The sequence below is a fragment of the Tamandua tetradactyla genome, chromosome 14 (assembly GCF_023851605.1).
Source record: "Tamandua tetradactyla isolate mTamTet1 chromosome 14, mTamTet1.pri, whole genome shotgun sequence".
NCBI lineage: Eukaryota > Metazoa > Chordata > Mammalia > Pilosa > Myrmecophagidae > Tamandua > Tamandua tetradactyla.
In genome coordinates, this window is record NC_135340.1 from 59,876,647 (window position 1) to 59,899,197 (window position 22,551).

Genomic DNA, 22,551 nt, shown 5'->3' on the forward strand with positions numbered 1-22,551 from the left:
CCCTTGACAGAATAGTGGTGCTGAAGAAAAAGCACCCCTAGAATGGCCAGGACATTCCCATAACGCAGGGTCATTTTGAGACATTTCATCACCACCACTGCCTCGAGAAACCTCGTTGTTCTTTTCCTGGGCCTGCATTTCTGGGTCTGCACCCTTCCATTTAGCTCCATCTCTTTTGCACCTTCCTGACTTCGGGAGAAGAGTCCATCTTGGGCTGGAAGCCAGGTTTTCTTTGAGCCCTGAGCAATGACGTTTCCCTCAGGAGTAGATGTACGGACAGGAAGTGATCCTTTAAACTTCCTGTATTAACATTCTGAGTCTCCTGGCTTTTCAAGGGTATTGACTGATTGGATGTTTTCAGTTAATAATAGCATCGCTTCATCTGCTGATGCAGTGGCAGCACTGAGGTAAGTGCACTCATCTCAAATAGATTTAACTATTTCACAGCCTGGACCTCAGAAGATGAGTCCTGAGGTCTGTGAATACACCCTCTCAGAATGAGGGAGCAGGGAAGAGATTGCTTCTGAGTTAGGGCAGATGCTCCTTTCCTGTTTGGGTTGAAAATATAATGACAAGGAGAAAGAAAGTGAGGCACACATGAGTCACTCCGCCCCTCTGCACTCTGCCCTCAAACCCTTGCATTGTACTGACCCACCTCCTACATCTACCCCAAGAGACATGCCATCCTGAGCAGCAGCTTATGCCACTTTACAAGTCAGACCTGTTACTAAAGACGCAGACTAGCGTCTATAGCAGGCTGTGCCACTCCTATCCTATCTTTGTTTTGGGCTCATTAAACGGTGCCTGTGAATATATACCTTACACACCTCCAGCCTCAGAGAGCACAGCTGACCAGGGGTTCAGCTGCTGTGCTCTGAGACCCATCTGCATTTGTGCAGAGGCATGTGTCCTTTAGGCTGCTGTTAGCCAATGGCCAGGTGTGGCAGGTATAGTAAAGCAGGTCCACTCCTGGGAGAAATGGGACCTCCCTGATGGCTGACATTGGCTCAAGGACTTCCCCACTGGCTTTCCTGAAACTGCTTGGCAGTGTAGGATGCTTCCAGCTAACCTTCTTTCTTTCTTCACTCTGGGTCAGGTTTGCATTGCAGTCTGGTGGCTCTTCCCTTCTTCTGCTTCTTCCCCGTTTTCTGTCATAGGTATCTCCCCTAATAGCATTGTTGCATATTTAATCCCATCTTGACATCTGCTTTCTCAAAGGATCTGAACTAACACAAAGTGCTGGTGAGAGGGGCACCAACGTTACTAAGAAGCTCTGTGGGCTCAGGGACGATGGTAGGATAGGCAATTACGAGCTGAGCTTGCTAGCATCTTTGGAGATAATAGCAGCCAGGAGGTACACTTAATCGCCGGAAGCCAGGAGACCACACTCACATCAAAAAGTCAAGCTTGGAGGGGCAGTCAAGGAGGCTTTACCAGTAGGGGATTGTGGTAATGGTTAATGGAGCATGGCAACTAAAATGGCTTCTGTTTAATATTTATAACAAGGGTTTACAAACTTTTCATGTAAAGGTCTAGATAGTAAATTTTCTAGGTTTTGAAGGACACATACTTTCTCTTGCAGCTACTAAATCCAGCTATTTGTAGTACAAAAGCAGCTATAACCAAATGAGTGTAGCTGAGTTTCAATGAAACTTTATTTATAAAAACAGGTGACTGGTAGGATCCTGCAACCCCATTGCTAGGTATATACCTGGAGGAACTGAGAGTGGGAACACAAGTGGACATCCAGTGGTGTTTATGGCAGCAGTGCTCACAATTCACAGTGGTTGGAGGTGGCCTAAGGGTACAATGATTGAGGGAAAGAAGGGGAAACTGCGCTGTATACATACAACAGACCTCTGAGCAGCTGCCAGAAGAAATGAAGTTGTGAGGCATACAACTAGTCCTTAAGGACAGTAGGTTGAATGAAATGGCAGAAACAAAAAGACAAATATTATCATTATTTTATCTTATTTTTCTCTTCTGCCTTTTGGTCAAGAAGGCTTTCTCCATCCCTTGATGCTGGGTCCTGGCCAGGGAAATTTACACCCCTGGGAATCATGTCCCATGTAGTGGGGAGGGCAGTGATTTCACCTGTTGAGTTGGCTTAGAGAGGCCACATCTGAGCAACAAAAGAGGTTCTCTGGGGGTGACTCTTAGGCCTAATTTTTAAAAAAAATATTTTTATTTGAGAAATCATCACACATATACATTCTATACATGGTGTACAATCAGTGGCTCGTAGTGTTATCACAGAGTTGTGATTCATCACCATGATCATTTTTTAAGAACATTTGCATCACTCCAGAAAAAGAAATAAAATGAAAAAAGAAAAAACTCATGCATACTATGTAACTTACCCCTCCCTCTCATTGATCACTAGTATTTCCATCTACCCAATTTAATTTACCCTTTGTCCCCCCATTATTTATTTTTATCCATGTTTTTTTACTCATCTGTCCAAACCCTGGATAAAGGAACATTCACACAGTCACATTGTAAAAGTTATATAGTTATACAATCGTCTTCAAGATCAAGGCTAATGGAAAACCGATCAACAGTTTCAGGTACTTCCCTCCAGCCACTCCAAATGCACCATAAACTGAAAAGGGATTTCTATATAATGCATAAGAATAACCTCCAGGCTAACCTCTCAACTCTGAAATCTCTCAGCCACTGAAAATTTATTTTGTCTCATTTCTCTCTTACACCGTTTGGTCAAGAAGGCTTTCTCAATCCCTTGATGCTGTGTTCTGGCTCATCCCGAGATTTCTGTCCCATACTGCCAGGGAGATTTACACCCCTGGGAGTCATGTCCCATGTAGGAGGGAGGGCAACGAATTCGCCTGAGTTGGCTTAGAGAGAGAGCCACATCTGAGCAACAAAAGAAATTCTCTGGGGGTGACTCTTAGGCCTAATTTTAAGTAGGCTTAGTCTATCCTTTGCACAGATCTGTGTGACTCCCATACAGCATGCTGTATGGGAGAATAAGTTTCATAGGGGTGAACCCCAAAATCAAGGGTTTGGCCCATTGATCTGGTTGTCTCCACTACTTGCAAGAATATAAAAAATTCTTCAAATGGGGAAGTTGAATGTTTCCTCCTTTCTCCCTAGTTCCCCATGGGGCCTCTGCAAATACTTCTTAATTCACTGCCCAAATTACTCTGGGATATATTGGGGCATCACACTAACCTGGACAAACCAACAAGATCTCACACTGTATTCAATATTCCCTGTACCCATGGTGATCAACTAAACTGACCATGCAGGTTAAATTAGGTAATGTGCTATGCAAAATATAAATTTTGCACAAACTTAACATCTCTTCCTTTGGTTTCACTTTAGAATTTGAAGCTTTAAAATAGGACAAGATGGGGGAGGCCATGGTGGCTCAGCAGGCAGAGTTCTTGCCTGCCATGCCGGAGACACGGGTTTTATTCCTGGTGCCTGCCCATGCAAAAAAATATATATATATATTTATTTTATATATGATATATATATGATATCATTATCATCCTTTACTCTGTATTCAAATCTACTTCAGTCCTGTTCAGATCAGCTTCCTTCATATCTCTAGTTGAAGTTTGATCTTTTTTTCAATTTTATTTGAACAGTTCCTGTATGGGGTACTGCTGACTTTCATAGCTTCAGAACTCTAATGCTGAGTCTCAGGTGTCACATAAATACCCAAAGTTTTGGGGAATGACCAGGTTATATACGAACAGCTCAGTATCTCAGAATTCAGAAATATATGTGACTGCTGCAAGAGCTTGCAATCTAGGACCCTTTACAATAGGCCCCAACCTAGTGACCCATGCTCTCAACTTCAGTTCACCAACTTTTTATATTATAGTGAGTTCATATGAGTGAGGCATGATAACATTTGTCTTTTTTTTCTGACATTTCATTCATTATACAATCCTTAAGTTTCATTCACCTAGCTGCATGCGTCACAACTTCATTGCTTCTTGCAGCTGCTCAGTAGTACATTGTACGTATGCATCATAGTTCCCTCTTTCGTCGTTGAACCCTTAGGCCACCTCCATCCATTGTGAATCTAGAACACTGCCACCATAAACACCAGTGTGCAGATGTCCATTCGAGTCCCCACATTCAGTTCCTCCGAGTCCCCACATTCAGTTCCTCCAGGTGTGTACTGAGCAATGGGGTTGCAGGATCATATGGCAACCCCACTCCTTGCTTCCTGTGGAACCACCACACTGCCCTCCAAGGGGCTTCACCTCTCAGTTTCCCTTCCAACAGTGAATAGGTACATCTATTTCTCCACATTTTCTCTAGCACTGTTTCTCTCTGTTCATTTTTAAATCATTTTATTCACACATCATACAATTCAACCTAAGTATATAGACATGCCTTTGTCATAATTATCTATATAAAGACATTTCCTTTTCTTCCACAAAGAATCCATATCCCTCTCCCATACCCCCCACCTGTTGATATTTAGTTTTGGCATAATGCCTTTGTTACATTCAGAGGAAGTATATTACAGTGTAACTATTGACTATAGACCCTAACTTTCATTGATTGTACTTTTCCCCATATACCATCCACTTTCAACACCTTGCAATGTTGACATTCATTTGTTCTCCCTCACGCAAAAACATGTTTTTATTTGTACACTTAATCACCATTATGGTCCACTCTAGGCATTCCTAAATTATACCATCTCAGTCTTCATCTTCTATCTCTGCTTCTGTTTTCATACGTGTCCCCAGCCCTTCTCCCTCAATGGTACTCACATTCAGCTTCATTCAGTGTACTTACATTGCCGTGCTACAATCAGGTAGTATTGTACTATCCATTTCTGAATTTTTACAGTCAATCCTGTTGTATAGACTTTATTCCTTCAGCACAAAATGCCCAATGTCCACCCTATTTCTATCTTTTAAAAAACTTTTAAACTTTATCATATAACATATATACAAAGCAAAGAAAGAAAAAAAACCAATAGTTTTCAAAGTGCTCTTCAACAAATATTTACAGAATAGATCCCAGAATTTGTCATGGGCTATCATACGATCCTCTCAGATTTTTCCTTCTAGCTGCTCCTAGAAGGCTAGAAGGAAAAAATATTTTTTTATCTTCACATTTGGCTTTTTTTCTTTTTTGTGGAAAATAACATATATACAAAAAAGCAATAAATTTCGAAGCACAGCACAGCACCATAATTAGCTGTAGAACGTATTTCAGAGTTTGGCCATATAATCCTACAACCCCATTGCTCAGTACATACCTGGAGGAACTGAATGTGGGGACTCGAATGGACATCTGCACACTGGTGTTTATGGTGGCAGTGTTCTAGATTCACAATGGATGGAGGTGGCCTAAGGGTTCAACGACGAAAGATGGAACTATGATGCATACGTACAATGTACTACTGAGCAGCTGCAAGAAGCAATGAAGTTGTGACGCATGCAGCTAGGTGAATGAAACTTAAGGATTGTATAATGAATGAAATGTCAGAAAAAAAAGACAAATGTTATCATGCCTCACTCATATGAACTCACTATAATATAAAAAGTTGGTGAACTGAAGTTGAGAGCATGGGTCACTAGGTTGGGGCCTATTGTAAAGGGTCCTAGATTGCAAGCTCTTGCAGCAGTCACATATATTTCTGAATTCTGAGATACTGAGCTGTTCGTATATAACCTGGTCATTCCCAAAAACTTTGGGTATTTATGTGACACCTGAGACTCAGCATTAGAGTTCTGAAGCTATGAAAGTCAGCAGTATCCCATACAGGAACAATTCCACAATTTTAGGTTTTCACTTCTAGCTGCTCTAAGATACCGGAGACTAAAAGAGATATCAATTTAACGATTCAGCAATCATATTCATTTGTTAAATCCTATCTTCTCTGTATAACTCCGCCATCAGCTTTGGTCTTTCTGTCCTTCTCTTTAGGGTGTTTGGGCTATGGCCATTCTAACTTATTCATGTTGGAAGGGTCTGTCAATAATATGGGGTAGGGAGATGGAACTACTCAATGTTCTGGAGAGGCTGGGCCTTCTAGGTTTCAGGAGTTATCTAGTCCAGGGACCCCACCTATTTCTATCTTGTGATAACTTGTGTTCTAAACTTTGGCTCTCATAGTTCACTCATTAATGTTAGTTCATATTAGTGAGACCATACAGTATTTGTCCTTTAGTTTCTGGCTAATTTCACTCATCATAATGTCCTCAAGGTTCACATTGTTACATTCTTCATGACTTTATTATCTTACAACTGAATAATATTCCATTGCATGTATATACCACAGCTTGTTTAGCCACTTGTCTATTGATGGACATATGGGCTGTTTCCATCTCTTGGCAATTGTAAATAATAACTGCTATAAACATTGGTGTGCAAATGTCCATTTGTGTCCTTGCCTTCAGTTCCTCTGAATATATACCTAGTAAAGGCATTGCTGGATCACATGGAAGTTCTATACTTAGCTTCCTGAGGAACCTCCAAACTGCCTTCCAGAGCGGTTGTACCATTTTACATTCCCACCAACAGTGGATCAGTGTGCCTTTTTCTCCATATCCTTTCCAGCATTTACCATTTTCTGTTTTTTTTTTTTTAATAATGGCTGTTCTAGTGGGTATCAGATGATATCTCATTGTGGTTTTGATTTTCATTTTCCTAGTAGCCAGTGAAGTTGAGTATCTTTTCATGTGCCTTTTAGCCATTTGTATTTCCTCTTCTGAGAAGTGTCTGTTCATGGCTTTTGCCCATTTTTAAATTGGGTTGTTTGTCTTTTTGTTGTTGAGTTGAAGAATCTCTTTATATATTTTGGATACTGAATCCCTATCTGATTTAGTATTTGGTTTCCAAATATTGTCTCCCATTGCATAGGCAGCCTTTTTACTTTCCTGACAGAGTTCTTTGATACACAAAAGTGTTTAATTTTGAGGAGTTCTCATGTATCTATTTCTTTTTTCAGTGCTCGTGCTTTGGGTGTAAGGACTAGGAAACTGCCTCCTATTCCAAGATTTATAAGATATTTCCCCACATTTTGTTCTAAAAGTTTTATGACCTTAGCTCTAATGTTTAGGTCTTTGATACATTTTGGGTTAATTTTGTAGAGTGTGTGAGATATGGATCCTCTTTCATTCTTTTGCATATGGATATCCGGTTCTCCAAGCACCATTTATTGAAGAAGCCATTCTGTCCCAGGTGGGTTGGCTTGGTCACCTTATGAAACATCAATTGTCCATAGATGCGAGGGTCTATTTGTGAATATTCTATTCAATTCCATTGGTCAGTATATCTATCTTCATGCTAGTGCCATGCTGTTTTAATCACTGTAGTTTGCAAATATGCTTTTAATCGGGTAGTGTGAGACCTCCCACTTCATTTTTCTTTCTCTGAGTCCTCATCTTGGGGTTCACCCTTATGGAACTTATTCTTTCAAAGGAGAAACTAAGCCTACTTATAATGATGCCTAAGAGTCACCCCTTGAAACCTCTTTTGTTGCTCAGGTGTGGTCTCTTTCGCTAAGCCAACTCAGGTAGGTAAACTCACTGCCCTCCCCCCTACATGGAACACAACTCCCAGGGGTATAAATCTCCCTGGCAACATGGGACAGAACTCCCAGAATGAGCCAGGACCCAGCATCATGGGATTGAGAGAGACTTCTTGACCAAAAAGGGGAAGAATGAAATGAGACAAAATAAAGTTTTAGTGGCTGAGAGATTTCAAACAGAGTTGAGAGGTTTTCCTAGAGGTTATTTTTATGTGTATATAGAAAACCCTTTATAGTTTATGGTGTATTGGAGTGGCTGGAGGGAAGTACCTGAAACTGTTGAGCTGTGTTCTAGTAGTCTTGATTCTTAAAGATGATTGTATAAGTATTTATCTTTTACAGTGTGACTACGTGATTATGAAAACCTGTGTCTGATACTCCTTTATCCAGGGTATGGATAGATGAGTAAAAAAATAAGGATAATAAATAAATAAATAATGAGGGGGGAAGGGTAAAAAATTAGTTAGATTGAAATACTAGTGGTCAATGAAAAGGAGGGGTAAGGAGTATGGGATGTATGAGTTTTTTCTTTTTCTTTCTTTTTTAGAGTGATGCAAATGTTCTAAAAAATAGTTATAGTAATGAATACACAACTATGTGATGATATTGTGAGCCATTGATTGTATACTATGTATAGACGGTATATGTGTGAAGATTTCTCGATAAAAATATTAAAAAACAAATAAAACAAAATAAAAAACAGGTAGCTGGCTAGATTTGGCCCATGAAGAGGTGATGAGATGAAAGACCCTGCAGCCCTGTGGCAAGTGCATCCCATGATAATTCCCCTAGTCTTCCTCAAAGGGACCTATGGCCATTTACTTGGTGAGTGTATCTCGGGAAAGGATGGATAATCAGTTATTACCCTTTTGAATATTGGATTTGAGTTGAAATATTACCTAGAGATCCAAAGGAATAGCATATATACAAAAAAAAACAATGCATTTCAAAGTACACTGCAACAATTAGTTGTAGAACATATTTCAGAGTTTGGTGTGGGTTACAGTTCCATAATTTTAGGTTTTTCCTTCTGGCTGCTCCAAGACATTGGAGACTAAAAGAAATATCAATATAATGATTCAGCATCATACTCATTTGTTAAATCTTATCTCTTTGTTATAACTCCCCCTTCTCCTTTGATCTTTCTCCAATCTTTAGGGGTATTTGGGCCATGCCCATTCTAACTTTTTCATGTTGAAAGGGGCTGTTGATAATATGGGATAGGAGGATAGAATTAGATGATGTTTTAGGGAGGCTGACCCCTTTGGGTTTTAGGATTTATTTGGCCTAGGAACCCATCTGGAGGTTGTAGGCTTCTGGGAAGTAATCATAGTTCATGGCACTTTTGTAGAATCTCAGGTAAAGCCCTAGGTATTCTTTAGGGTTTTCAGGAATGGTTTTGGTTGGGAGTTTGGCAAACCATGATAAATAGCAATATTGAGCTGAGGCTAGTGTAAGAGTAGCCTCCAGAGTAGTTGCTCAACTGTATTTGAACTCTCTCAGCCACTGATACCTTATTTGTTACAATTCTTTTCCTCCTTTTGGTCAGGAAGGCCTTGTCATTCACATGGTACCAGGGCCGGGATCATCCCAGGGAGTCATATCCCATGTTGCCACGTAGGCTTTTACTCCTGAATGTCATGTCCCGTATACAGGGGAGGATAATAATTTCATTTGTAGAGGTGGGCTTGAGAGAGAGAGGCCACATTTGAGCAACAAAAGAGTTCTGGAAGTAACCCTTAGCCATAATTTATTATTATTTTTTATGTACCTCCCTACATATATGTATTTCTGTATCTATACATATGCACCCACAGGCAGGTATGTGATACGTATATCGTAAGGAATTTTGTTCACAAATTTTTTTTTTTGGTTCATGGGCCAAGAATTGAACCTGGATTTCCCAGTGGCACGTGAGAATTCTATCACTGACTGGGCACCTTTGAAACTGTGTCGTTTTATGGACAACAAACTCAGCAACCACTGAGAAGAGTATGATTATCAAGAGTTCAGACTGCTCAGGAACAAAATTTTGAGTCACACTACCAGTAAGCAGACAAGACCTGCTGAGGTGATAGCTGAGGGTGAAAAAGATTTAGAATAGACAGTGGAGAAGAAGAGGATGAGTTTTAATTGTGGCGCTGACATCAACTCTGGTGATCTTGTTGGGGAGGGGGGTGGACTGTAACTCATATAGTAAATTCCTTCTTCTGAATTGTCCCTCAGGAAGAAAGGAACACAACCATAGAGAAGCTTTACCCCATCCCTGAATGAAGTGGAGCTACCTGGTGCAAGGGGTGAACTGCATGTAGTGGCCACGAGAACATGTCTCCCCTACCTCCACCTATAGGGAAACTAACTGATCAACAGCCAGTTGCTTTGCTCTGTAATCCATTCCCATATTTGTGCTGAGGCCTATTCTACTAGCTGTTCCTAGCCAATTACTGGGCTCTGTGCGGATACTATGACAGGCCTATTCTTGGGAGCAAGACCAACCACATAATCTTCAGTGCTCAGTGCAAAATGAAATTGCAGTCTCTTGTTCAAATATTGTCAAAAATTGCAAGATGATGTTAGAAGAGGAACATTAAACCAAGAATGGAGCCCTGTACAACTGCACAGGTTGCACAGCCATGAACACAGTTCTGCCTGGGAGATACAGGACTCCTTTGATGGCTAGCTTTGGCTTGAATTCTCCCTGAGTGTTGATGAACCTTCTTTAGACTCCACAGCTGTCTAAGATGCTTCCACCTAACTTCCATTTCCTCTCTTCTTTGTTTGGGGTCAGGCTTTCAACAGAGACCAATGGTTGTTTTAGCTTTCTTCAGCTCTGTTCTCATTTTCTCGCCCAGGAATTCCCCTAATGAAATCATTGCATGTTTAACTCTATCTTGGCATCTGTTTCTTGGGGTACCTGGACTAACATAGCCCCTTAATCCTGATATCCTATCATTTATGTATATACTGACACTGCAACTTAGCTTTGAGTTTCTTCTCCCCAGCAATAAAAACAATTTAGGCTACCTGTCTCCTGGATCCTAGCTTATCCACAAAATGACCCAGTTTCAGAGGTACAGTCCAGAGGCTAAACTTTTTATCCCATTTTCATCATGATTTCTCCCATGACTGACAAGGTTGACTATAATGTGGGCATGGGGTTGTAGCTAGAACTTCTGGTAGAGAAAGGTCAGAAATCATTTAGAGGAAAGAGAATGGCAGTGAGAAAGAGGGAGAAAAGTAAAGGGAAGTTCAGAGGAAACTAAGAAGCTCAGAGGGGAATTTGCTATAAAAAGATCCTCTGTAGGGGCCCCTCTGGATCTTCATTTTGGCAGTCCCAGAGCCAGTGCTATTGACTGTCAGAAAGAGGCTATTTGCTTTTACTCAATCACTGCTTTGTTTGGTTTCCCAGCAGTGTTTTCAGGGTTGTATCAATTTCCCAAGTATATTCGAGTTTCCTCTCCAGGGAAATTCTCGCTGGTCAGAACTTTGGCCATGTAACTTCATAGCTACTGAGAGCTCCTTTCTAGACTGACTCTTTTCAGTGTTGTTCAAAACATGCATAGACAAGAGGTAGATGAAGAACTAGTAGAAGAATTGCTACCTGCTTCAGAGGCCAGGAAAGCCTTAGATTCCTATATCATCCCCAGTACCCCAAATCTCAAATTTTCATTGAATATTAGTCTTCCAGGTGCTTATCCAATATGACTTATAAATTTACTGATTTTTATTTTATTTTTTAAAATAATTTTATTAAAAAATTTCCAAAATTTACAAACATTATTCCCACCAAGCAACAACTCTTCCTCTCCCCCTCCCTCATCTCTTGGTAACTGTTAATATACTTTCTGCCTTTCTGAATTTGCTATTTCTAGGTATTTCATATAATTGAAATTATATAGTATTTGTTTTTATGTGCCTTGATTATTTCACCCAGCATAGTGTTTCAAGGTTCATCCATGAGGCAGACTGTCTTAGAACATCATTCCTTCTTATGACTGAATAACATTCCATTCTGTGAATGTACATAGTTTATTTATCCATTCATCTGTTGGTGAACACTTGGGTTGTTTCTACTTTTTGGCTATTGTAACTTAATATTGCTATGAATATGGGTGTTCAAGTATCTGTTTGAGTCCCTCTTTTCAATTTCTTTGGGTATATACCTAGAAGTAGAATTGCCAGGTCATATGGTAATTCTGTATTTAACTTTTTGAGGAACTGCCTTCCACAGTGCTTGCATCATTTTACATTCCCACCAACAATGCACAAGGGTTCTAACTTCTCTGAGTACTCTCCAACACTTGTTTTTTTCCCCCCATTTTAAAAATAATAGCAATACTCCGTGTTATTACAGTGTGGTTAATGATGTTTAGCATCTTTTTTCATATGCTTATTGGCCATTTGTATGTTCTCTTTGGAAACATGTTTAAGTCCTTAGCCCACTTTTTAACTAGGCTGTTTGTCTCTTGTTGTTGAGTTGTAGAAGTTCTTTATATTGTCTGGATATTAAGCCCTGTTTTAGCTTTCCTTGGCTGCTCAAGCAAATACCATGCAAGGGTCTGACTTAATCAGAATTTAATGGCTCATGGTTTTGAAGTTAGGAAAAAGCCCAAATCAAGGCATCATCAAGATAATGATTTGTCCTCAAGGACCACTGTCCTGGTTTAAAAGGATATATGCCCCCTCGAAAAGCCATGTTTTAGTCAAAATCCCATTTCATAAAGATAGAATAATCCCTAGTCAATACTGTATGTTTGAAACTGTAATTAGATCATCTCCTTGGATGATGTGATTAGTCAAGAGTGGTTGTTAAGCTGGATTAGGTGACAATTTATCTCCACCTATTTGGGTGGGTCTTGATTGGTTTATTGGAGTCCTATAAAAGAGGAAACATTTTGGAGAATGGGAGATTCAAAGAGAGCAGAGCAGTACGACATAGCCATGAGAAAGCAGAGATCCTACCAACCAGTGACCTTTGGAGATGAAGAATGAAAACGCCTCCCGGGGTGCTTCATGAAACCGGAAACCAGGAGAGTAAGCTAGCAGGTGACGCTGTGTTTGCCACTTGCCCTTTCAGCTGAGAGAGAAGCCCTGACTGTAGCTGCCATGTGTTTTCTCATTTGAGAGAGAAACCCTGAAATTCATTGGCCTTCTTGAACCAAGGTATCTTTCCCTGGATGGATGCCTTTGATTGGACATTTCTATAGACTTTTTGACTTTTTGTAATTGGGACATTTTCTTGGCTTTAGAACTGTAAACTAGCAACTTATTAAATACCCCTTTTTAAAAGCCATTCCGTTTCTGGTATATTGCATTCCAGCAGCTAGCAAACTAGAACAACCACAGCATTCTTGGGCTGGCTGCAGGCAATTCTTGGTCCCAGGCTCCTTTGTCACATGTCAGTGCACGTGGGAGCCTCCTCTGGCCTCCCTTGGACTCTCCTTTCTCCGTTGATATTCATCTTCTGGCTGCTTCCTCTGTGGCTTTCTCACTCTGTCTGAGTTTCAATCTGTTTATAAAGGACTCCAGCAATAGGATTAAGACCCATCCTGGGCCATGCCTTAACGAAAGTAACCTCATCAAAAGGTCTTCCCTACAATGGGTTCACACCTACACAGGAATGAATTAAGTTTAAGAACATATTTTTCTGGGGTACATACAGCTCCAAACCACCACGAGCTCTTATCATGTATATGATTTGCAACTATTTTCTCCCAACCTATACGTTGTCTTTTCATTTTCTTGATAGTACCTTTGATGCACAAATGTTTTTAATTTTGATGACATTAGTGAATTTTTCTTTTTTTAAAATAATCTAACAATAATTTTATTTTACTTATTAAATGAAACAAAAAGTTCTCATGAAACTATTAATAGCACTAATATTGCAGACAATGAGATTGAACATACTTCAGTATTGTTTAATTCTGGGTAAAATGCTGAATCAAAGGATTTGTTCCAAATTCAGTTGATTTTGGCGCATGGCTGCCATAGCTGAAAGCAAATTCATAAAGACATATATACCCAAGTGTAGCATGCTATTGGCTGGGTTCATTAAACTTTAATTCCAGTTTGCTATACCACCTGTTAAAAGGTTTTCATAGAAATCTTCCCCCCAAACCCATCAGTTGTTCTTGCCAACTGAATGGAAGGTGTCATGCCTTTATATTTTTAACAAATGAGTTCATTTTGTTTAAAAGATTTTTTTTAATTAAAAAAATTTTTTTAAACATAACAACATACAAACATGAACCTTCTTACCATATGATCATTCCATTCTTGGTATATAATCAGTAACTCAGTGTCGTCACCTAGTTGTATATTCATCACCACGATCATTTCTTAGAATATTTGCATCAATTCAGAAAAAGAAATAAAAAGAGAAAAGAAAAAACCTCATACATATCATACCCCTTACCCCCCCCATTGACTGCTAGTATTTCCATCTACCTAATATATGTTGGCCTGTTTCCCCTATTTTTTATACCCCTTACCACTCCCTTTCATTGATCACTAACATTTCAGTCTACTAAATTTATTTCAACATTTGTTCCCCCTAGTATTTATTTATTTTTAATCCATATGTTTTACTCATCTGTCCATACCGTAGATAAAAGGAGCATCAGACACAACGTTTTCATAATCACACAGTCACAATGTGAAAGCTATATTATTATACAATTATCTTCAAAAAACATGGCTACTGGAACACAGCTCTACATTTTCTGGCATTTCCCTCCAGCCTCTCCAATATACCTTAATTAAAAAGATGATATCTATATAATGCATAAGAATAACTTCCAGGATAACCTCTCGACTCTGTTTGAAATCTCTCAGCCGTTGACTTTTTATTTTGTCTCATTTCTCTCTTCCCCCTTTTGGTCTAGAAGGTTTTACCAATCCCTTGATGTTGAGTCCCAGCTCATTCTGGAATTTCTGTCACACATTGCCAGGAAGGTTTACACCCCTGGGAGTCATGTTCCATGTAGAGAGGGGGAGGGTAGTGAGTTTTCTTGTGTGTTGGTTGAGAGAGAGAGGTTACATTTGAGTAACAAAAGAGGTTCTCTGGAGGTGACTTTTAGGCCTAATTTTGTTTTTAGGTGCATGGTCCGGGAATCGAACCCAGGTCTCCTGTATGGAAGGCTTAGGCCTAATTTTAAGTAGGCTTAGCCTATCCTTTGTGGGGATAAATTTCATATGAACAAACTGCAAGATTGAGGGCTTGGCCTATTGCTTTGCTTGTCCCCACTGCTTGTGAGAATATCAGTAATTCTCTACATGGGGAAGTTGAATTTTCCCCCTTTCTTGTCATTCTCCCAAGGGGACTTTGCAAATACTTTTTTAGTCGGTGTTGTTTGAAAGGTTTTTTAAAAAATATTTTTTATTATAAACAAACAAACATAAACATTCTTGACATACAAAGATTCTATACATGGTGTATTCAGTGGCTCACAATATCATCACATAGTTGTGTATTCATCACCCTGATCATTTTTTTTGAATATTTGCATCTCTCCAGCAAAAGAAATAAAAAAGAAAAGAGAAAAAATTCATACATACCATTCCCCTTACCTCTCCCTCTCATTGAGCACTAATATTTGTTTGAAAGATTTTTTACTTTTTTATTTTTTTGGCACGGGCAGGCTCCGGGAAATGAACCCAGGTCTCTGTCATGACAGATGAGAATTCTGCCACTGAGCCACTGTTGCACTGCCCTGTTTGAAAGGTTTTTAAGCAGATTAAATTCTATTTTCTACATTTAAAATCTGCAGAAATGAGAGTTTTTCTTAGTACCTCACATGTCATTTTGGTCACAAAATAGTACATAATAATGGAAAAGCATTAAAAAACATCTGTTTTCAAAATGTTTTCTCCTTTCAAAACAACTACTTTCATAGTCAATGTTAAAATATTGTCTTAATTTGAAGAAATAGAATTTATTTTTATCTTGTCCAGTAATTTAGAATATTTGTTTTTGTGTGAAAGAAAAATGTGAAACTGATCTTGAAATTCAACAATCTATGAAAACACTAGGAAGCCTCTCCATGCTATAAAAAAAATCCATCTTACAGAAACGAGTGACTAGGGTCCTAGGAAGAGCTGTGAGCTCTGTGGAACCCTACTTTTTTCTCAGGGGCCTTGGGGCCACTCTCTGTGTTACACCTACCCTGATGATGATGGGAGCAGATGGGGGCTACAGACCTAAATCCTCTGCTCAATCTTAGAGCTTAATTCCTTTCTCCCTGTGTTAAGACAAAAAAATAAAAATCAGTAGAAATTCTATTATAGTCTCTCTATATTCCAAAGAACTATTTTGAGCACCTCACTTTGGAGACAGCTGTTTCATAAAGAAAGAATGGAAACAACCAAAATGTCCAACAATGGGGACTTGTTAAGTAAATGAAATAAACTCTCAGGCATCTACATTATGGTATACTAAGTAGCCATTAAAATGATACTGGAGGTGTAAGAGTACATGGAATGAAAGAGATGACAAAACAGTCCTGTGGTATGGTCCCAGCCTTACAAAAATGTTATGTGAACACATGTGCATCAAAAAAAGCCTCAAGAAATTTATCTTTCAAAATAACAACAGTGGGTGTGTTACACAGGATTGTTATTTTCTTCCTTCTGTTTATCTGTATTTTCTTGAGTTTCTATTAATGAACATTTCACTACTGTGACGCTTGTAAAAAAGGGCCAAATATTTGAATTTGACTGTGTTGCCTAGTTGGCCGTGGAAAGAAAGTCACATTTGCCAAGGAAGCCAGCTTTATTTCTTTAAACTTTTCTACCTCAAAGTTTTTGAAAGGGATTAAGTCTTAGGAAAATATTTTAGACTTTCCAAAAGCGTAGTTTATGGCTGGAACTGGTCCCATCACTTCCTGGAGGTCCTTCATTAATATCGTGAACAAAATCAAAAGAAATATTTTTATTTCAGAAAGTGTTGGCTATTTAAGACTATTAAAACACAAAATAAGGCACAGAATAAATGAGCCCATCTGTGGCAATGACCGAGAAGTACTTCAGAGAGCCGCAGGACACCTGGCTTGGGCCAGGCCAGACCCTCCATCTGTGAGTCAGCCCAAGGGTGGGCTGCACGGCACCTACAGAGACTTGGGCTGCCCTACTAGCCCTTGGCAACTCCATGGCACCTTCCAGTATAAGGTGAAACCCATGTTCTCTGAAGAGCCATGTCTCCTCATTTCTCTAAACTGTGGGGGTTTCAAGGGAGAATGTTTTGGAGAGAAGCTTCTTTCACAGAATATCCCACTATCTACCTCTGCCTCCTGGGACCTGCATTTGAGTGAGGTTAGCAGGCTCAGGAGGCACCTCCTTTCTTCCTAGTTGCAGATTGAGAGTATGGAGAGAGAATCCAGCAAAATCCATGGAGGAAATAGGTTTTACAAGCACATGCTTGGGTAGCTGCTTGATTTTTATTCCAAAGGTAGTTTGGTGCATGGGGTGGTGGGGGGACTGTGGGCATTTGTGATGGGTGCAGTGTGGCTTTCTCCCTCCCAAAATTCTAGAGAAGAACAAGTTTTTATAGTTCTTCCAGCTTATCAGATACATCTTGTTTGCACTGATGGGTACCTGTATATTTATATACCCTTTGAGGGTTAGAACCAGCAAGTACCCTGGGCAGGATGATGACACTGTTGCATTAATGAAGCCACTGTGAGAGGGACTGCATCAGGAAGAGACCAGCTTGAGTTCATGGGACAGAAGAAATGACTCACCTAGAGGGCAGGTGACCGAGCCCTTCAGCTGCTTGGCTTTGGTTATCACATCTGTCACAGACCCAATTTGTGGGTAATCTTTTCCCATTGACATGGGGTCCCTTCTGGGAACTTAAACATACCCCTTGTCAGCTGGCTGAGGTCCTCTTCTGTCCATTCAGGTGCCTGTTTTTTCTGTGTTCTGCTCCTGTTTTCCAGCCAATCATCCATTTGCTCCCCCATTCCTTCTGTAGAAGTTCTACAATCATGAGATTGAATATGTTTACTTTCTAAAGATATGTATACAGGGAATTTAGAGTTTTGTTTTGTTTAACTTTTGTTTTTGAAGGGTTTTGATTTCAACTCTAGTCATTGTATCCTCCTTTTTCTTCAATTTTGTTTCTTTATATTTAGCATAATATAAAGCATCCAGGATTAGGTGAGCAGTGCTTTTAGTGTAAGGTGAAACCACATTCCCAGCTTGCATGGAAGCAAATCCTGCCATTGTGGTTTCATCAGCAATCGCTCATTTTTTTCTGAAGGACCAAGTTTAGGTGGATCCACACTCTTGCCTGTCTTTTTTTTTTTTTTTTCTTTGTCTCTTTTTCTACTGAGCAGTTCATCTGGTTGTTTCTCCAGGTAGATGGAACAAACCACAGCATAATGACCCAGGGGGAGAATGATGAACACGAATAATGCCCCCTCACATTGTTCTTCTTTGTCACTCGCCTGTAGTGAAAGGCGGCTGTCGCCAGTCGGGAAGGCCATTGATCAGAATATCATCACACCTCTGCTTTCGTTCATCATCCTTTAAAACTGCATAAATGGCCACCAATTGTCTAAACTGAGTTTCTACATCTTCATCTTTATTCTTGTCTGGATGTAAGATTAGCAAAGGCTTACCATATGCTTTTCTGATGTCCGCAGATGAAGCATCCTGCTGCACACAGAGGAACTGGTAGAAGTTGAGCTGCACCTCCTCCACCAGGCTGCCTGGCCAGCACACCAGCATCTGCATCTGCACACGCTCAGACACCTGCACAGGAGGCACCCGTGGCCGCGAGGGCATGGTGGGTGGGGCCGGCATCCGAGGGGTGGCGCCTGGCAGCCTGCATCGGAGATGGAATGGCTGGGAGGTGGCCTGCGGTCGGGTGGCAGGTTCTCCTTCCAGCCCCGGGCTTGTCAATAGCTGGGCAGCGGGTGCACAGGGCAGAAACTTCCCTCGGCCTCCTAGTTGTTTCTTTTGTTAATCATGCTTTAGATGTCATATCCTAGAATCAGTTGCTGAATTAAAGCCACAATGGGATATCATCCTGCCCAGGGTACTTGCTGGTTCTAGCCCTCAAAGGGTATATAAATAAACAGGTACCCATCAGTGCAAACAAGATGTATCTGATAAGCTGGAAGAACTATAAAAACCTGTTCTTCTCTAGAATTTTGGGAGGGAGAAAGCCACACTGCACCCATCACAAATGCCCACAGTCCCCCCACCACCCCATGCACCAAACTACCTTTGGAATAAAAATATCATCCCATTGTAAGAATGGCTGCCATTAAATAAACAGGAAAGTATAAATGTTGGAAAGGACGTGAAGAAATAGGAACACTTATTCATTGCTGGTGGTAATGTAAAATGGTACAACCACTGTGGAAGGCATTTTGGTGGTTTCTCAGAAAACTAGATATTGAGTTGTGCTACAACCCAGCAATTCCCAGAAGATCTGAAAGCAGGAACAGGAATAGACATTTGCACACTGATGTTCATAGCAGCATTATTCACAATTGGCAAAAGATGGAAACAATCCAAAAGTCCATCAACAGATGAGTGGATAAACAAAATGTGGTATATACACATGATGGAATATTATGCAGCATTAAGAAAGATTGAGGTCCTGAAGCATATGACAACATGGATGAACCTTGAGGACATAATGCTGAGTGAAATAAGCTAGACACCAAAGGACAGATATTGTATGATTTCGCTAGTATGAACTAACTAGAACATGTAAACTCACAGTCTTCAAGTGTAGAATATTGAGAGAGAGACAGAAGCTAGAGAAGGGGGAGTGGTTGTCTAATACGCACAAAATTATTAACGGTTGAATTTATTATATTTTATTTATTTATTTTTTTCATTGGATCATACACTTTATTAAGATAAAAAGCCCAAGAGATACTAATTTCGCTGGTTTGAAAGGAAGTATGCCCCCTAAGAAAAGCCATGTTTTAATATAAATCCCATTTCATAAAGGTAGACTAATCTCTATTCAATACTGTATGTTTGAAACTGTAATGAGATCATCTCCCTGGAGATGTGATTTAGTCAAGAATGGTTGTTAAACTGGATTAGGGGATGACATGTCTCCACCCATTTGGGTGGGTCTTGATTGGTTTATTGGAGTCCTATAAAAGAGGAAATATTTTGGAGAGTGAGAGATTCAGAGAGAGCAGAACGATGTAGCCATGAGATGCAGAGAGTCCATGAGCCAGCAACCTTTGGAGATGAAGGAAAATGCTTCCTGGGGAGCTTCATGAGACAGGAAGCCAGGAGAGTAAGCTAGCAGATGACTCCATATTCGCTATGTGCCCTTCCAGCTGAGAGAGAAGCCCTGACTGTGTTCGCCAAGTGCCTTCTCACTTGAGAGAGAAACCCTGAACTTCATCGGCCTTCTTGAACCAAGGTATCTTTCCCTGGATGCCTATGATTGGACATTTCTATAGACTTGTTTTAATTGGGACATTTTCTCGGCCTTAGAACTGTAAACCAGCAACTTATTAAATTCCCCTTTTCAAAGGCCATTCCATTTCTGGTATATTGCATTCTGGCAGCTAGCAAACTAGAACACTACTTGTAGTTAGGATTAATTACCAGATTCGTGGTGGAGTATATAATGCTCTGAGAGTGGAAAGTACTTATAAAACAGCTTTCTAAATAATCACTTTTAATTACATATGCAATATGATACGCATAATTCAATCTGCTATAATTTGAAATGTTGGCAGTGCATTAGGACCACTGAAGGAAACTACTAAGTTGAATTTAAATGTTTGGGAATGGATAGAGGAGATGGTAGCTCATTATTGGGATTATGAGTAATAACATATTGTAGGTGAATTTGATTGAAAGTGGCTGTTTAAGGTCATGTATCTAAATAAGTTCTTGCATGAACCACTACAAATGTAAAAAAAAATTAAAATATTTAAAAATTTTTTTAAAAAGAATCCATTGCTGAATTCAAGGTCATGAAGATTTGTTCCTGTATTATTTTCTGGCAGCTTTAGTATTTTAGCCCGTACATTTAGGCCCTTGATTCATTTTGAATTATATTATGTGTATGTTGAGAGGTAGGGGTTCAACTTCATTTTTTTGCAGGTGAAAATCTAATTTTCCAACACCATTTGTTGAAGAGATTATCCTTTCAGATTACTGGTTTTTAACAGCCCTCTGAAGCAGCCTGTTTTAGCTCCATTTTAGTGCTTATAATCCTACCTAGGAACCTATTCAGTTGAATGCAACACACTTATGGGTCCAAGACACAGTGTTAAGTCTTGGGATCAAAAAGATGAAAGACTCAGTTCCTGACCTCAATGAATTTATATTTTCTTAAGGCACAATTTGTCACATTACACATAATTTCATTATAGGGAGAGTAATAAATAACCATGATAGAAAATACCAAAGGAATGGTAATTATGGAACTCACGGGTGACACTAAGTCAGGTATGGGAGAAAGAAATAACTTGAATGACCAGAAGCCAAATATCAGCTCCAGAGGATCCCTCCTACTCCTCCCACCCCAACTTTCAACTTTTTGCTTCATCTTTTGTGATACTGCTCCCATTCCCTGGTTCAATTTCGTGTCTTTTAGGATCGTTTTGCAGTGCAGTGCACCTGCCTATACTGGAAATCATTAGCTCTTCCACATCTCAACTAATTCCCATATTTGAGAAACTATCTTTTTTCTCATATACTGGGCCCAGTATTTATACTGTTCTGTTTTAGGGCAGGGATGCCGAACTTCTTTCTTTTCAGCACCTGGTATAACTAGAACATCACCCTGGGCATCTGATAACAACCACAACAACGACAGTAACTGTAACACTAGCACCTACCATTTGCTGAATATTTATTCACTTTATATGTATTAACTCATTTAATTTTCATAAGAATCCTATGAGGTAGGGGGTAAATCACAGGAGATATGTTTAAATCTTTATCTACGTTCCTGTGGGTGTGAGCCCATTTGCAAATAGGACTTTCGAAGATATTATTATTAAGAAGTGGGCTCAATAAAATTTTCAAAGATCCTATTTAGATGAGGCTAAGTTGTATCAGGGTGGTCCTTAATCCATGGTTGAAGTTCTTATAAGGAAAGGAAATCTAAATAGAGAAACAGATGACTTAACAGGAGACATAGAAGCCAGAAGAAGCCATGTGACATAATCAGAGATGCAAGCCAGTAGCAGGATGCTCCAGACTTCAGGAGAAAGCATGGCCTGTCAACACCTTGATTTTGGACTTCTAGCCTCCAGCCCTGTGAAATAATACATTTCTGTTCTTTAAGCCAACACATTGTGTGGTATTTGTTATAGCAGTCCTGGCAAACTAAGATATAAGTACTTTAAAAAATATCTATTTTACTGATGGTGGAAACTGAGAAAAATTAAATACTTTGTCTTTGAGAGTGATGCTCTGTAAACCTTTGGTTTTCATAGTTCCTAATATTCTGAAATATTTATGACTCATAAGACATAGTCTTTATCTTTCCAGCATACCCTTGAGAAAGGATAATGTTTAACTCTATTTTATAGATGATGAAATTCAGGCATAAAGAATTGCCCAAAGCTAAGTTTGGGTCTAAATTCCTGAGAAAGACAGTATGCCAAATGTAGCATATTTCTTATGTCCTAGGACACCCCTCTGGATGGAGATTCCAAGCCTGCCAGAACCATACCACATCCTTCCTTTATAGCACTCATATATATATATATATATTAGCAGAAAAATTTGTTGCTCTAGGTTTGGGGATTTTCATAATGTCTTTTTAAAAAAATATTTTTATTGGCAAATCTTCACACACATATATTCCATACATGGTATACAATCAGTGGTTCACAATACCATCACATAGTTGTGGATTTATCCCATTTTTAGAACATTTGCATCATTCCAGAAAAAGAAAAAGAAAAAAGAAGAAACTCATACATCACATACCCCTTACCCCTCCCTCTCATTGACCACTAGTATTTCTATCTACCCAATTTATTTTACCCCTTATCCCCCATTATTTATTTATTTTT

At 39.5% G+C, this 22,551-nt stretch overlaps 1 protein-coding gene and 1 pseudogene across 1 annotated transcript in view; one reads left to right on the forward strand and one right to left on the reverse strand.

Annotated features, from left to right (window-relative positions):
* BLOC1S6 (biogenesis of lysosomal organelles complex 1 subunit 6) overlaps positions 1–21,926 on the forward strand; it is a 43,582-nt gene extending 21,656 nt beyond the window's left edge. Inside the window, exon 6 of the mRNA XM_077127770.1 lies at positions 18,178–21,926. The gene's annotated coding sequence lies outside the window, so the exon portion shown is untranslated. The remainder of the gene's footprint in view (positions 1–18,177) is intronic.
* On the reverse strand, positions 1,772–18,337 carry LOC143655460 (dnaJ homolog subfamily C member 1-like; annotated as a pseudogene).
* Positions 21,927–22,551: the final 625 nt, after the last annotated feature.